Source organism: Triticum dicoccoides, chromosome 5A (genome assembly GCF_002162155.2).
Source record: "Triticum dicoccoides isolate Atlit2015 ecotype Zavitan chromosome 5A, WEW_v2.0, whole genome shotgun sequence".
Classification (NCBI taxonomy): Eukaryota; Viridiplantae; Streptophyta; class Magnoliopsida; order Poales; family Poaceae; genus Triticum; species Triticum dicoccoides.
Window position 1 is genome coordinate 94,526,520 of NC_041388.1, and position 15,267 is coordinate 94,541,786.

Genomic DNA, 15,267 nt, shown 5'->3' on the forward strand with positions numbered 1-15,267 from the left:
CAACATCTCTAACAGTTCCCATCGCTGAAATAGTATCTCTATTGGCAAGTTTAGTTGTGACATCAATATCTTCTAACTCAGCAGGTGCAATTTCATGCTTGATTTCTTTATACAAGTCATAAGGTATAACACTAGCACTAGCACCCATATCACATAAGCCATGATAACAATGATCTCCTATTTTAACAGAAATAACAGGCACGCCTACCATAGGTCTATGTTCATCTTTATCACAAGGTTTAGCAATTCTAGCAGTTTCACCTTCGAACTGAATAACATGCCCATCAATATTATCAGACAAGAGATCTTTAACAATAGCAATATTAGGTTCTACTTTAACTTGCTCAGGAGGTGTATAAGTTCTAATATTGCTTTTACGAACAACAGTTGAAGCTTTAGCATGATCCTTTATCTAACAGGGAAAGGTGGTTTCTCAACATAAGAAGTAGGAACAGTAGGATCATTATAAGTGACAGTCTTTTCTTCAACTTTAATAGGTGCAGCTACTTTTACTTCTATGGGAGGATGATATTTAAACCACTTCTCCTTAGGGAGATCAACATAAGCAGCAAAAGATTCACAGAAAGAAGCTACTATCTCAGAGTCAAGTCCATATTTAGTGCTAAACTTATGGAAAATATCGGTGTCCATAAAAGATTTAACACAATCAAACTTAGGTGTCATACCTGACTCCTTACCTTCGTCGAGGTCCCAATCTTCAGATTTGCGTTTAATTCTATCCAATAAATTCCATTTAAATTCAATAGTCTTCATCATAAAAGAGCCAGCACAAGAAGTATCGAGCATGGTGCGATTGTTTTCAGAAAGCCGAGCATAAAAATTTTGAATAATCATTTCTCTTGAGAGCTCATGATTGGGGCATGAATATAACATTGATTTAAGCCTCCCCCAAGCTTGAGCGATGCTTTCTCCTTCGCGAGGCCAGAAATTATATATATAATTGCGATCACGATAAACAAGATGCATAGGGTAATACTTTTGATGAAATTCCAATTTCAATCTTTTATAGTTCCATGATTTCATATCTTCACATAGCCTATACCATATCAATGCGTCTCCCTTCAAAGAAAAAGGGAAGACCTTCTTCTTAGCAACATCATCGGGTATACCTGCAAGCTTAAAGAATCCACAAACTTCATCCACATATATTAAGTGCTCATCAGGATGCTTTGTTCCATCTCCTGTAAAAGGGTTAGCTAGCAGTTTTTCCATCATACCCAAAGGAAATTCAAAAGGAGTTTCATTTTCAATAGGTTCAGTAGGTTGAGGAGCAACTCTTTTCTCTACTGGATGGGGTGAAGATACCCCGAACAAGGCCCTCAGAGAATTACTTTCCATAGTAACAAGTGACAGTAAATTTCAGCACACTATATAAATTTTTCCTTACCAAATTCCACCTACCAAAGGCGCTACACTCCCCGGCAACAGCGCCAGAAAAGAGTCTCGATGACCCACAAGTATAGGGGATCTATCATAGTCCTTTCGATAAGTAAGAGTGTCGAACCCAACGAGGAGCAGAAGGAAATGATAAGCGGTTTTCAGCAAGGTATTCTCTGCAAGTACTAAAATAAGCGGTAACAGATAGTTTTGTGATAAGATAAATTGTAACGAGCAACAAGTAACAAAAGTAAATAAAGTGCAGCAAGGTGGCCAAATCCTTTTTGTAGCAAAGGACAAGCCGGAACAAATTCTTATAATAGGAAAAGCGCTCCCGAGGACACATGGGAATATCGTCAAGCTAGTTTTCATCACGTTCATATGATTCGCGTTCGATACTTTGATAATTTGATATGTGGGTGGACCGGTGCTTGGGTGCTGTTCTTACTTGAACAAGCATCCCACTTATGATTAACCTCTATTGCAAGCATCCGCAACTACAACAAAAGTATTAAGGTAAACCTAACCATAGCCTGAAACATGTGGATCCAAATCAGCCCCTTATGAAGCAACGCATAAACTAGGGTTTAAGCTTCTGTCACTCTAGCGACCCATCATCTACTTATTACTTCCCAATGCCTCCCTCTAGGCCCAAATAATGGTGAAGTGTTATGTAGTCGACGTTCACATAACACCACTAGAGGCTAGACAACATACATCTTATCAAAATATCAAACGAATACTAAATTCACATGACTACTAATAGCAAGACTTCTCCCTTGTCCTCAGGAACAAACATAATTACTCACAAAGCATATTCATGTTCATAATCATAGGGGTAATAATATGCATATAGGATATGACATATGATCTTCCACCAAATAAACCAACTAGCATCAACTACAAGGAGTAATCAACACTACTAGCAACCTACTAGCACCAATCCCGGACTTTGAGACAAGAATTGGATACAAGAGATGAACTAGGGTTTGGAGATGAGGTGGTGCTGGTGAAGATGTTGATGGATATTGCCCTCTCCCGATGAGAGGAGCGTTGGTGATGACGATGGTGATGATTTCCCCCTCCCGGAGGGAAGTATCCCCGGCAGAACAGCTCTGCCGGAGCTCTAGATTGGTTCCGCCTCGTGGCGGCGGAGTCTCGTCCCGAAAGGTTCCTTCTGATTTTTTTCTCATCGAAAGACTTCATATAGGAGAAGATGGACGTCGGAGAGCCACCAGGGGGCCCACGAGGTAGGGGGCGAGCCCTAGGGGGGGCGCCCCCCACCCTCGTGAGCAGGGTGTGGGCCCCCTGGCCTTCATCTTTGGCGAGGATTTTTCTTTATTTATTTTAAGATGTTCCGTGGAGTTTTAGGACTTTTGGAGTTGCGCAGAATAGGTCTCTAATATTTGCTCCTTTTCCAGCCCAGAATTCCAGCTGCCGGCATTCTCCCTCCTTATGTAAACCTTGTAAAATAAGAGAGAATAGCCATAAGTATTGTGACATAAAGTGAAATAACAGTCCATAATGCAATAAATATTGATATAAAAGCATGATGCAAAATGGACGTATCAAGCTGCAGCTTGGAGGCGAGCTGTCTCCGCCCTCCTCTCGTACTCGGTCGCCTCCTCCCTGGTTATAACATATCTCCCCTTTGCCTGAAAGTCAAAGAAAGTAGGAGCAGGGAGAGTGACGTGATAGGTGCGTCGTTTGTCAAAGATTAGTCGGTACTGGAGGAACTGGTCGTTCCTCTCAACAAACTGATGACAAACCATAGCCTCATAATCTAGATAAGAAGGAGGCAACTCAATATCATGTCCACGTATGGGTATCTCAAGAAAGTTAGCTATACAGGTTGCCTAAATTCCACCAAAGAAATCTCCATGAATACGATTATTATGCAACCTATGTGCAACGATAGCCCCCAAGTTGTATTGTTTATCTCCTAAAATAGCACTTCTGAGAACGCTAAGATCAGGCACACACATGTGACATCTTTACCATTAATGCATCTACCTATGAGGAGAGCAAATAATGTATAGCAGGAAAATGAATGCTCCCTATGGTAGCTTGCGTCACATCTAGATTCCCCCACAGTTATACTAGCAAGAAAATCTCTAAATTCATATTTGCGAGGTTCACTAACATCACCCCACTGTGGAAGTTTACAAGCAGTGGTAAATTCTTCTAAGTCCATTGTATAAGATTTATCATAAAGATCAAACAAGACAGTTTGAGAATTGCGTGATGATGAAAATTTAAACCTTCTCACAAATGAATCAGTTAAATAGAGGCATTGATGGCACTTATCTGGCTCGGAGCTCTCAAGATCATCATTACGCACATATGCATCAAATTCCTCCTTGATTCCTTCTCGAATCATGAAGTCCTCCGACGGCCATTCACAGGGCCGCACTTGAGCATCCCTTGGTGGTTCCTTGTCTTCATCGCGTATTGCAAGTCTGAGTGCTTGCTTCCTTGAAGAACCACCTTGGTACATTTTCCTAAACTTATTTCTTCCTCTGAATTTTTTTTGAAATTTTTAGTAACTTCAAAATAAAAGTGAACCAAACTCAGCAATATTGATAGCAACTACTCCTACAAGTGCCTAGAGACAATATCATGCATCAAAACTACTTTTGACCATATAAATTTGACATGCAAGCTCAAGAACATGGTCACCTAAGCAGCAAAAATTTGCAATGAATAAAGCACTAGAACAAAAACTAATTGGACCATTGGAGGAGTCACATACCAAAGAACAATCCCCCAAAGCAGTTTTGTGAATGGAGCTTTGAGCTAGGAGATCGAAAATGACAGCAAGATGAGCTTGAACTCGGGTTTGAGCTGGTGAGTGATGTTTGTGGGAGGAAGAAGGAGTGTTTGGTGGCTGGAATAAGTGGAGGGGAGCCACCATGGGCGCACGAGGCAGGGGGGTGCGCCCTGGACCCTCGTGGCCAGGTGCTTGCTCCCCTGCTGTGTTCTTAGTGCCAGATATTCTCAAATATTCTAGAAAAATCATATTGAATTTTCAGGGCATTTGGAGAACTTTTATTTTCGGGGTATTTTTTATTGCATGGATAATTCAGAAAACAGACAGAATATACTGTTTTTGCTTTATTTAATATAAATAACAGAAAGTAAAAAGAGGGTACAAAGAGTTGTGTTTTCTAATTTCATCCATCTCATGCTCATCAAAAGGAATCCACTAACAAGGTTGATCAGGTCTTGTTAACAAACTCATTTCAAGTAACATGAAACCGGAGAAATTTCGAATAACACTATGTTACCTCAACGGGGATATGCATGTCCCCAGCAATAATAATATCATATTTCTTCTTGACAGTAGGAAGAGGAAATTCAAAACCTCTAATAGTGATTGTTGAAATTTTTCCAATAGAATTACTGTGGACTTGAGGTTGTTTCCTCGAAAAGTGTACCGTAGCTCATTACCATTAACATGAAAAGTGACATTGCCTTTGGTGCAATCAATAACAGCCCTTGCAGTATTCAAAAAGGGTCTTCCAAGAATAATAGACATACTATCGTCCTCGGGAATATCAATAATAACAAAGTCCGTTAAAATAGTGACGTTTGCAACCACAACAGGCACATCCTCACAAATACCGACAGGTACATCAGTTGATTTATCAGCCATTTGCAAATATATTTCACTAGGTGTCAACTTATTCAAATCAAGTCTACGATATAAAGAGAGAGGCATAACACTAACACCGGCTCCGAGATCACATAAAGCAGTTTTAACATAGTTTCTTTTAATGGAGCAATGTATAGTTGGTACTCCTAGATCTCCAAGTTTCTTTGGTATTCCACCCTTAAAAGTATAATTAGCAAGCATGGCGGAAATTTCAGCTTCCAGTATCTTTCTTTTATCAGTAACAATTTCCTTCATATATTTAGCATAAGGATTCATTTTAAGCATATCAGTCAAACACATACGCAAAATATAGGTCTAATCATTTCAGCAAAGCGCTCAAAATCCTCATCATCCTTTTTCTTGGATGGTTTAGGAGGAAAAGGCATGGGTTTCTGAACCCATGGTTCTCTTTCTTTACTGTGCTTCCTAGCAACAAAGTCTCTCTTATCATAACATTGATTCTTTGATTGTGGGTTATCAAGATCAACAACAGGTTCAAACTCTACATCGTTATCATTACTAGGTTGAGCATCAACATGAACATCATCATTAATAGTATCACTAGGTTCATGTTCATTACCAGACTGTGTTTCAGCATCAGAAATAGAAATATCATTGGGATTCTCAGGTGTGTCAACAACAGGTTCACTAGAAGCATGCAAAGTCCTATCATTTTTCTTTTTCTTCCTTTTAGAAGGACTAGGTGCATCTACAGTAGTTCTCTGAGAATCTTGCTCAATTCTCTTAGGGTGGCCCTCAGGATACAAAGGCTCCCGAGTCATTTTGCCTCCTCTAGTCATAGCTCTAACATCATTATCATTCTTATTATTTAATTCATTGAGCAAATCATTCTGAGCTTTAAGTACTTGTTCTACTTGAGTGGTAACCATAGAAGCATGTTTACTAATAAGTTTAAGTTCACCTTTAACACTAGCCATATAATCACTCAAGTGTTCAATCATGTAAGCATTATATTTCAATTGTCTACCAACATAAGCATTAAAATATTCTTGCTTAACCATAAAGTTATCAAATTCAAACAAACATTGGTTGGCAAACTTAGTAGGAGGGATTTCAGCTTTATCATATCTATAGAGAGAATTTACCTTCACTACCTGTGTCGGGTTATCGAGACCATGTGTTTCTTCAACAGGCGGCAAATTAAGACCATGTATTTCTTCAATAGGGGGTAAATTCTTAACATCTTCAGCTTTAATACCTTTTTATTTCATAGATTTCTTTGCCTCTTGCATATCTTCAGGACTGAGAAATAGAATACCCCTTTTCTTTGGAGTTGGCTTAGGAGTTGGTTCAGGAAGTGTCCAATTATTTTCATTGGTCAACATATTATTCAATAGAATTTCAGCTTGATCAATAGTTCTTTCCCTGAAAACACAACCAGCACAACTATCCAGGTAATCTCTGGAAGCATCGGTTAGTCCATTATAAAATATATCAAGTATTTCATTCTTCTTGAGAGGATGATCAGGCAAAGCATTAAGTAATTGGAGAAGCCTCCCCAAGCTTGTGGGAGACTCTCTTCTTCAATTTGCACAAAATTATGTATTTCCCTTAAAGCAGCTTGTTTCTTATGAGCGGGGAAATATTTAGCAGAGAAATAGTAAATCATATCCTGGGGACTACGCACACAACCAGGATCAAGAGAATTAAACCATATCTTAGCATCACCCTTTAATGAGAATGGAAATAATTTAAGGATGTAATAGTAGTGAGTTTTCTCATCATTAGTAAACAGGGTAGCTATATCATTTAATTTAGTAAGATGTGCCACAACAGTTCCAGATTCATAGCCATAGAAAAGATCATATTCAACCAAAGTAATTAACTCAGGATCAACAGAGAAATCATAATCCTTATCAGTAATAAAGATAGGTGAAGTAGCATAAGCAGGATCATATTTCATTCCAGCATTCAAAGTTTTTTGTTTTAGCTTAGCTAATAGTTTCTTAAGATCACTCCTATCATTGCAAGCAAGAAAGTCTCTAGCAGTTTCTTCATCCATAACATAACCCTTAGGAACAACAGGTAATTCATATCTAGGGGGAGAATCTTCATCATCACTTTCATCAATATTATGAGTTTCAATAATTTCATTCTCTCTAGCCCTAGCAAGTTATTCATCAAGAAATTCACCTAGTGGCACAGTAGTATCAAGCATAGAAGTAGTTTCATCATATGTATCATCTAAAGCAAAAGTGGCATCATCAATAACATGCGACATATCAGAATTAATAGCAGAAGCAGGTTTAGGTGTCGCAAGCTTACTCAAACCAGAAGGTGAATCGAGTGCAGAGCTAGATGGCAGTTCCTTACCTCCCCTCATAGTTGAGGGAAAAATCTTAGTTCTTTGATCTTTCAAGTTCTTCGTAATGATAAGAAGATATAAATCCCAAGTGACTCAAAGAATAGAGCTATGCTCCCCGGCAACGGTGCTAGAAAATGTTCTTGATATCCCACAAGTATAGGGGATCGCAACAGTTTTTGAGGGTAGAGTATTCAACCCAAATTTATTGATTCGACACAAGGGGAGCCAAAGAATATTCTCAAGTATTAGCAGCTGAGTTGTCAATTCAACCACACCTGGAAACTTAATATCTGCAGCAAGGTATTTAGTAGAAAATTAATATGATAGTAGTGGTAATGGTAGCAAAAGTAACGATAGCAAAAGTAATATTTTCGGGTTTTGTAGTGATTGTAATAGTAGAAACGGAATAGTAAATAAGCAAAGAACAATATATAGAAAAGCTCGTAGGCATTGGATCGGTGATGGAGAATTATGCCGGATGCGATCGATCATGTAAAAGTCATAACCTAGGGTGACACGGAACTAGGTCCAGTTCATCAATGTAATGTAGGCATGTATTCCGAATATAGTCATACATGCTTATGGAAAAGAACTTGCATGACATCTTTTGTCCTACCCTCCCGTGCAGTGGGGTCCTATTGGAAACTAAGGGATATTAAGGCCTCCTTTTAATAGAGTACCGGACCAAAGCATTAACACCTAGTGAATACATGAACTCCTCAAACTACGGTCATCACCGGGAGTGGTCCCGATTATTGTCACTTCGGGGTTGCCGGATCATAACACATAGGATAGGATCAAGAATTCACATATATTCATGAAAACATAATAGGTTCAGATCTGAAATCATGGCACTCGGTCCCTAGTGACAAGCATTAAGCATAGCACAGTCATAGCAACAACAATCTCAAAACATAGTGGATACTAGGGATCAAACCCTAACAAAACTAACTCGATTACATGATAAATCTCATCCAACTCATCACCGTCCAGCAAGCCTACGATGGAATTACTCACACACGGCAGTGAGCATCATGAAATTGGTGATGGAGGAAGGTTGATGATGACAATGGCGACGGATTCCACTCTCCGGAGCCCCGAACGGACTCCAGATCAGCCCTCCCGAGAGAGTTTAGGGCTTGGCGGCGGCTCCGTATCGTAAAACGCGATGAATCCTTCTCTCTGATTTTTTTCTCCTCAAAAGTGAATATATGGAGTCAGGGTTGAGGTCGATGGAGCGTCAGGGGGCCCACGAAGCAGGGCGCGCGCCCAGGGGTAGGGCGCGCCCCCACCCTCGTGGATAGGTGGAGGCCTCCCTGACGTGGATCTTTCTTCCAGTATTTTTACATATTCCAAAATAATTATCCGTGGATTTTCAGGTCATTCCAAGAACTTTTATTTCTGCACAAAAATAACACCATGGCAATTCTGCTGAAAACAACATCAATCCGGGTTAGTTCCATTCAAATCGTGCAAGTTAGAGTCCAAAACAAGGGCAAAAGTGTTTGGAAAAGTAGATACGATGGAGACATATCAATTAACTCCCAGCTGAGTCAAGTGGTTGTGGTACCCATACATGCTGAGCATATGTTCACTGACAGAACTATTATCCTCCATCTTGCAGCTGTAGAATTTATTGGGGACTTCATATCTCTCAATCCGGGCATTTGCCTGAAATATTAACTTTAACTCCTGGAACATCTCATACGATCCATGACGTTCAAAACGTCGTTGAAGTCCCGGTTCTAAGCCGTAAAGCATGGCACACTAAACTATCGAGTAGTCATTAGCTTTGCTCTGCCAGGTGTTCACAACATCTGGCGTTGCTCCTGCAGCGGGTTTGTCACCTAGAGGTGCTTTTAGGACGTAATTCTTATGTGTAGCAATGACGATAATCCTCAAGTTACGGACCTAGTCCGTGTAGTTGCTACCATCATCTTTCAACTTAGCTTTCTCTAGGAACGCATTAAAATTCAACAGAACAACAACACAAGCCATCTATCTACAACAACATAGACATGCAAAATACTATCAGGTACTAAGTTCATGATAAATTAGAGTTCAATTAATCAAATTACTTAAGAACTCCCACTTAGATAGACATCTCTCTAATCTTCTAAGTGATCACATGATCCATATCAACTAAACCATGTCCGGTCATCACGTGAGATGGATTAGTCTTCAAGGGTGAACATCACTATGTTCATCATATCTACTATATGATTCACGCTCGACCTTTCGGTCTCAGTGTTCCGAGGCCATATCTGCATATGCTAGGCTCGTCAAGTTTAACCCGAGTATTCTGCGTGTGCAAAACTGACTTGCACCCATTGTATGTGAACGTAGAGCTTATCACACCCGATCATCATGTGGTGTCTCGGCACGACGAACTTTAGCAACGGTGCATACACAGGGAGAACACTTATACCTTGAAATTTAGTGAGAGATCATCTTATAATGCTACCGCCGAACTAAGCAAAATAAGATGCATAAAGGATAAACATCACATGCAATCAATATAAGTGATATGATATGGCCATCATCATCTTGTGCCTTTGATATCCATCTCCAAAGCACCGTCATGATCACCAACGTCACCAGCTTGACACCTTGATCTCCATCGAAGCATCATTGTCATCTCACCAACTATTGCTTCTACGACTATCACTACCGCTTAGTGATAAAGTAAAACAATTACATGGCGATTGCATTTCATACAATAAAGCAACAAGCATATAGCTCCTGCCAGTTGCCGATAACTGTGTCATAAAACATGATCATCTCATACAATAAAATTTAGCATCATGTCTTGACCATATCATATCACAACATGCCTGCAAAAACAAGTTCGACGTTGTGACGCCCTAGATTCAATCGTACACTAATCATACACGCAATTGTGTATGATCAAGATCAAGGACTCACGGGAAGATATCACAACACAAGTCGAGACACAAATTAAAATAATACAAGCTTTATATTACAAGCCAGGGGCCTCGAGGGCTCGGATACATAAGCTCAAATACACAAGAGTCAGCGGAAGCCACAATATCTGAGTACAAACATGAGTTAAACAAGATTGCCTTAAGAAGGCTAGCACAAAATCAACAACGATCGAAAAGGCAAGGCCTCCTGCCTGGGATCCTCCTAACTACTCCAGGTCATCAGTGGTCGTCACGTAGTAGTAGGCACCCTCGGGGTAGTAGTAATCATCAGTGGTGTCGTCTGGCTCCTGGGATCCGTCATCTGGTTGCAACAATCGGGTATGGGGGAAAAGAGATAGCAAAGTAGCCGTGAGTACTCATCCAAAGTACTCGCAAGACTTACATCAGATCTAAACTAAGTATGCATCTGTATCAAAGGAAAAGGGCTGTATCTGTGGACTAAACTGCAGAATGCCAGAAGGAAGGGGAAAGCCTAGCCTATCGAAGACTAGCATCTTCAAGCATCTTGCAGCATATAGAAGAGTACAGATCAACATAATGTAAAGTAGTAGTAGTGTTATCAACCTCGGCCAGAGATCCTTTCTCGACTCCCTGCGAGAAAGAAATCCCAGAGCCATACTATCCATTTCTCATAACCATTTCTCATCTCAAGTATCCAATTCTAGTTGTATTGATCGGGATACAACTCCAAGTGTCCGTTATCGTAGGACAGGCTATCGATAGATGTTTTCTTCCCTGCAGGGGTGCACCAACTTACCCACCACGCTCGATTAACTCCGGCCGGACACACTTTCCTGGGTCATGCCCGGCCTCGGCCAAACAATACGCCGCAACCCGACCTAGGCTTAATAGAGAGGCCAGCACGCCGGACTAAACCTATGCCCCTAGGGGTCATGGGCCATCGCCCCGGGAACTCCTGCATGTTGCATGGGTGGCCGGTGAGCAGACCTAGCTACCTCCTTAAAAAAGGCAGGTGCTTACGCAGTCCAGCCCGGTGCGCGCCGCTGAGTCGCTGATGTCTATTAAGCTTCGGCTCATGTATACGACCCAGAACGCCCATACTATGCCCACGTGATGGTTAGTGCTATCAAGCTAGAGGCCCCTCGGATCAAATATCCAAACCGTTAGTGTGTTGGTAGTGTGGTCACGAGCAGAGACTCACGAAAGATGTGACCCCGTCGCCCCGTCTTGAGTACTTGCGGCAAGGGCTAAGAATGCCCGACCACGCCTCGTAAGTATCTCGCGGGCACCTTCAAGGTCAACCCGACTCCACATCACTCGCTATTAAGCTCGCACGGGTACCCCTCAGGGCCGACCCGTCTTTAGTAACATGGTTCAGTGTAAAGTCATGGTAACCATAGTAACTGTGTGTCTAGCACCAAGGGGGAAAACCCGAGGAATCACCCCCGGTGAATTCCACTCGATGTAACCATCAAGGTGAACGTAAGAGGATCCACCCTCGAGGTTCACACTTGAGGGGTTGCACGATAGAGCCATATCGGAAGTGGTTAATGAGGAAATCACCCTCAATGACCACGACCGGATAGCTACACTACAGAGGTCTCATCAGGAGTGATGTAAGAGGTTCCACCCTCGGCACTCAATGGTAACTCTACAGAGTCGTACAACTAAGGGGGTGATGTGCGGTGTTGGGGCCTGGACGTCGATCACGTTGATCGAGTCATCAAACATAAAGCGGGGCAACTGGGACAAGGTGGGGGTCACTGATAGATCACTAACCAACCTATACTAAGCAGTTTAGGATAAGCAGGTAAGGTATGAAAGAAGGTAGCAACAACAGGCTATGCATCATAGTAGGATCATACAGAAAGCAGTAGCAGTTCTAATGCAAGCATGAGAGGGAAAGAAATGGGTGATATCAGAATGCTCAAGGGGGGTTTGCTTGCCTGGTCGCTCATAAGAGAAGGAGGGGTCGTTGGTCACAGGGGCATCAGCATCGTCACGGGGTCTACCAAAGAGAAGAGGGGGAAGAAACAGTAAATACATAGCAAGCAAGTGCATAACAGGACAACAGGTAGAGCTAGACGTGTTCTAACGCGGTGCTACACGATACCGGTGAAAGGGGAAGTCAACCGGGAATGTTTTCTCGGTTCCGGACCTGTGTCAGACAGAGGACTGGAGGGGGAATGTTCCATGTTCATCATGCTAGGGGCATGTGACATATGAACGGACAGCGTATTCGGATTCGTCTCGTCGTTCTGAGCAACTTCCATATATAAAACCTTTTATTCCGAGCTACGGTTTATTTTCTATGATTTTCTAAAGATTAAAGCATTTCCAGAAATTATTTAAATTGACAGATAGGGAAATATGACGTCATCATGACATGTTGATGATGTCAGCAGTCAACAAGACTGCTGACCAGGTCAAACTGACCAGTGGGTCCCACATGTCGTACACAAAGGACTAACAGTGGGTTATTTTAATTAAGGGTTAATTATCCTTTTGCCCTCAGTGGTGTCCATGTACTCAGTTTTGCCCTCAGATGCGAATTGTGCTCAGTTTTGCCCCTAGTCCGTGCGCACCGACTCATTCCGTGAACTCTGCCATCTCTGTCAGGTCAACCTTTTGACTCGGCCCTTACAGGTGGGACCAGGCGACAGAAACGGCCAATTTTATTCAGACCGTTGCACGCGTGGCTTGTGGGACCTAGCAGAGAGCCATTGAGTAGAGAGCCATTGGCGGGTGTGCTATATAAGGAAGCGACAGCGGCGGTGACCACGGCGACAGAGAGCACGGCAGTGACCATGGTGAGAGAGAGAGCACGGCGGCGGGAAGCTAGCTGTGGAGGGCACGGCGGTGGGAAGCTAGCAGTGGAGGGTGCGGCGGCATTGAGATCCCTTCGGCTCCGAGCTCCATGTCTTCCTCAAGCTCCCGCGCCACCTCGCGGATGCAGAGCCGGGCGCGTGTGGACATGCCTGTCTTCGTCTGTCCGTGGTGCCGGGCGGGCATTGATCGGAGGGTTTCTCAGACACCGAGGAACCGGAATCGTCCGTTCTACGTGTGCAGCGAGAATGGGGTAAGAATCGGGGCAATTGCACCATTTTCGTGGTCGGGATCTTTGAGCAATGGGTTGATCTGTTTGGTGTTCATGGAGGTGACATGCTTCTTTCTTTGGGTCGATGCTCTGGCCAAGACTCTGATGAATGAACTGCAAGAAGAGCATGAAGAATGGTTGCGCATGCTGCCACGAACGGCAGTGGCCGCACCACGAGCTCCGGAAGAAGGGATGGAGGGCGAAGCACGCACTGACAGAGAGCTAGCTGTTGAGCTTAGGATGTTGAAGAAGAAGGTTAGGAAGCTTGAAGATCAAGCACTACCAATACCCATTTGCAAATACTTTTGGGCATTTGTAGGTATGGTAATCGCACTGCTTGTAATGTTGAAAATGTATGGAAACGCATGAATTATGGAGGAATTTGTAATCTTGAAATTGTTTGAGAAACCACCTAGTTTAAATGTCGGTTAAAGTTGTTTAAATGTTGAAACAAAAAGAGAAGAAGTGACCAACATTTAAATATGTTGGAAAAAAGAGAAGAAATTAGGAATTCAGAAACTTTTGATCAATGAAATGCGGCTCTCTGCTCTGCCTTTCTTTCCCAAAAAATGGTTGCTCTTGGGCCAAATTCAGAGCGTAGAGCCAAGTGCAGGCTAGACTAATGGGCCAACTGCATCCAATTAGGCCCATTCGGGGGTTCTCTTGCGAATTTTTCTGTTTTCTATTCTGATTTAATTTAGGCAGTAAATCATAATGCTGGAACTTTTTGTGGAAGCTAATTGAATTATTCCGGAGCCAAACAATTAAGGTTAGAATTTTTTTGGAGCTGTTAATTAATCCAATTCAAATACACCGTGATTTAAATCAAAGACCAAAATGTCATGGAAAATGTGCCTCAGCTCTGGTAGAGGTTTACGCCAGGTGCCAAAATAAATGAACAATTTTTAAGGGCATTACATTGAGAAAAACATAATTTGTCTAAAAAAATGATGGGTGGAAAATGCACAAAAAATTGGTGCGGCTGGGGACTCGAACCCAGGACCGCGTTGGTTTGTGGTGTTTAGGGCTGCGCTGGTAACCGCTAGGACAGATGGCAAGACTTTGACATGGATAGGGAAGGAAGGTATACATAGTGAGATTGTGAGTTTTTTTTAAAATAGTGAGACCGTGAATGTTTGCACACACGTGAGAGTGGTTTTCCATTGTTTTGCACTTAAATTTTGGAGGGTTGGAAGGTTGAAAATGTATGTTGCACTACCACATGATTTTGGTCAGAGTGGCACTTGGTTTAGGGTTAGAGTGGCACTTGGTTTAGGATTTAAAGGGAATAAATTTGCATGTTAGTTCATGACTTTTTGTTTGAATGAAACAGAGGGCTTCTCACCCTCTCCGATTTTCATTAATGAAAACCACAAGTTCTCGAACTTCATGACTTGTTTAGGGAAGAAATGATATGTTTGGGCACGAACATTTTTTAACACACATAATAAACCCTAATAACTTAGATAAGATGGAACACACCGTACCATTGCAATAACTTAGATAAGTTCACGGACAGTTCACAGACACATGACGAAACATGACACGACACGACACGACATAGAAAAGCAACAAAATAAAAAACGAAACATGACGAGCTTGACTCCGGGCTTGAAGATCTTCATCTTGACCTTCTTATTCCACCTTGGCCGCGTGCGTCCCTTCAACACCGTCTTCATCTTCACACCTCCTCCTCCTCGTCGTAGGGAAGGGAGTGCATCTGGCCTGGAGCGGGGAAGATGTGCTCGTAGTTGGTGTAGATGTTGTAGACGGTGAATAAGATGGCCTCGCAGCCGCACCAAAAGACTTGGCCGAGGAGCTCGCGTGCGTCAAACGGGTTGGTGAAGGTGACCGTGAGCAGTAGGAGGATGCCGCCGCGGTCACG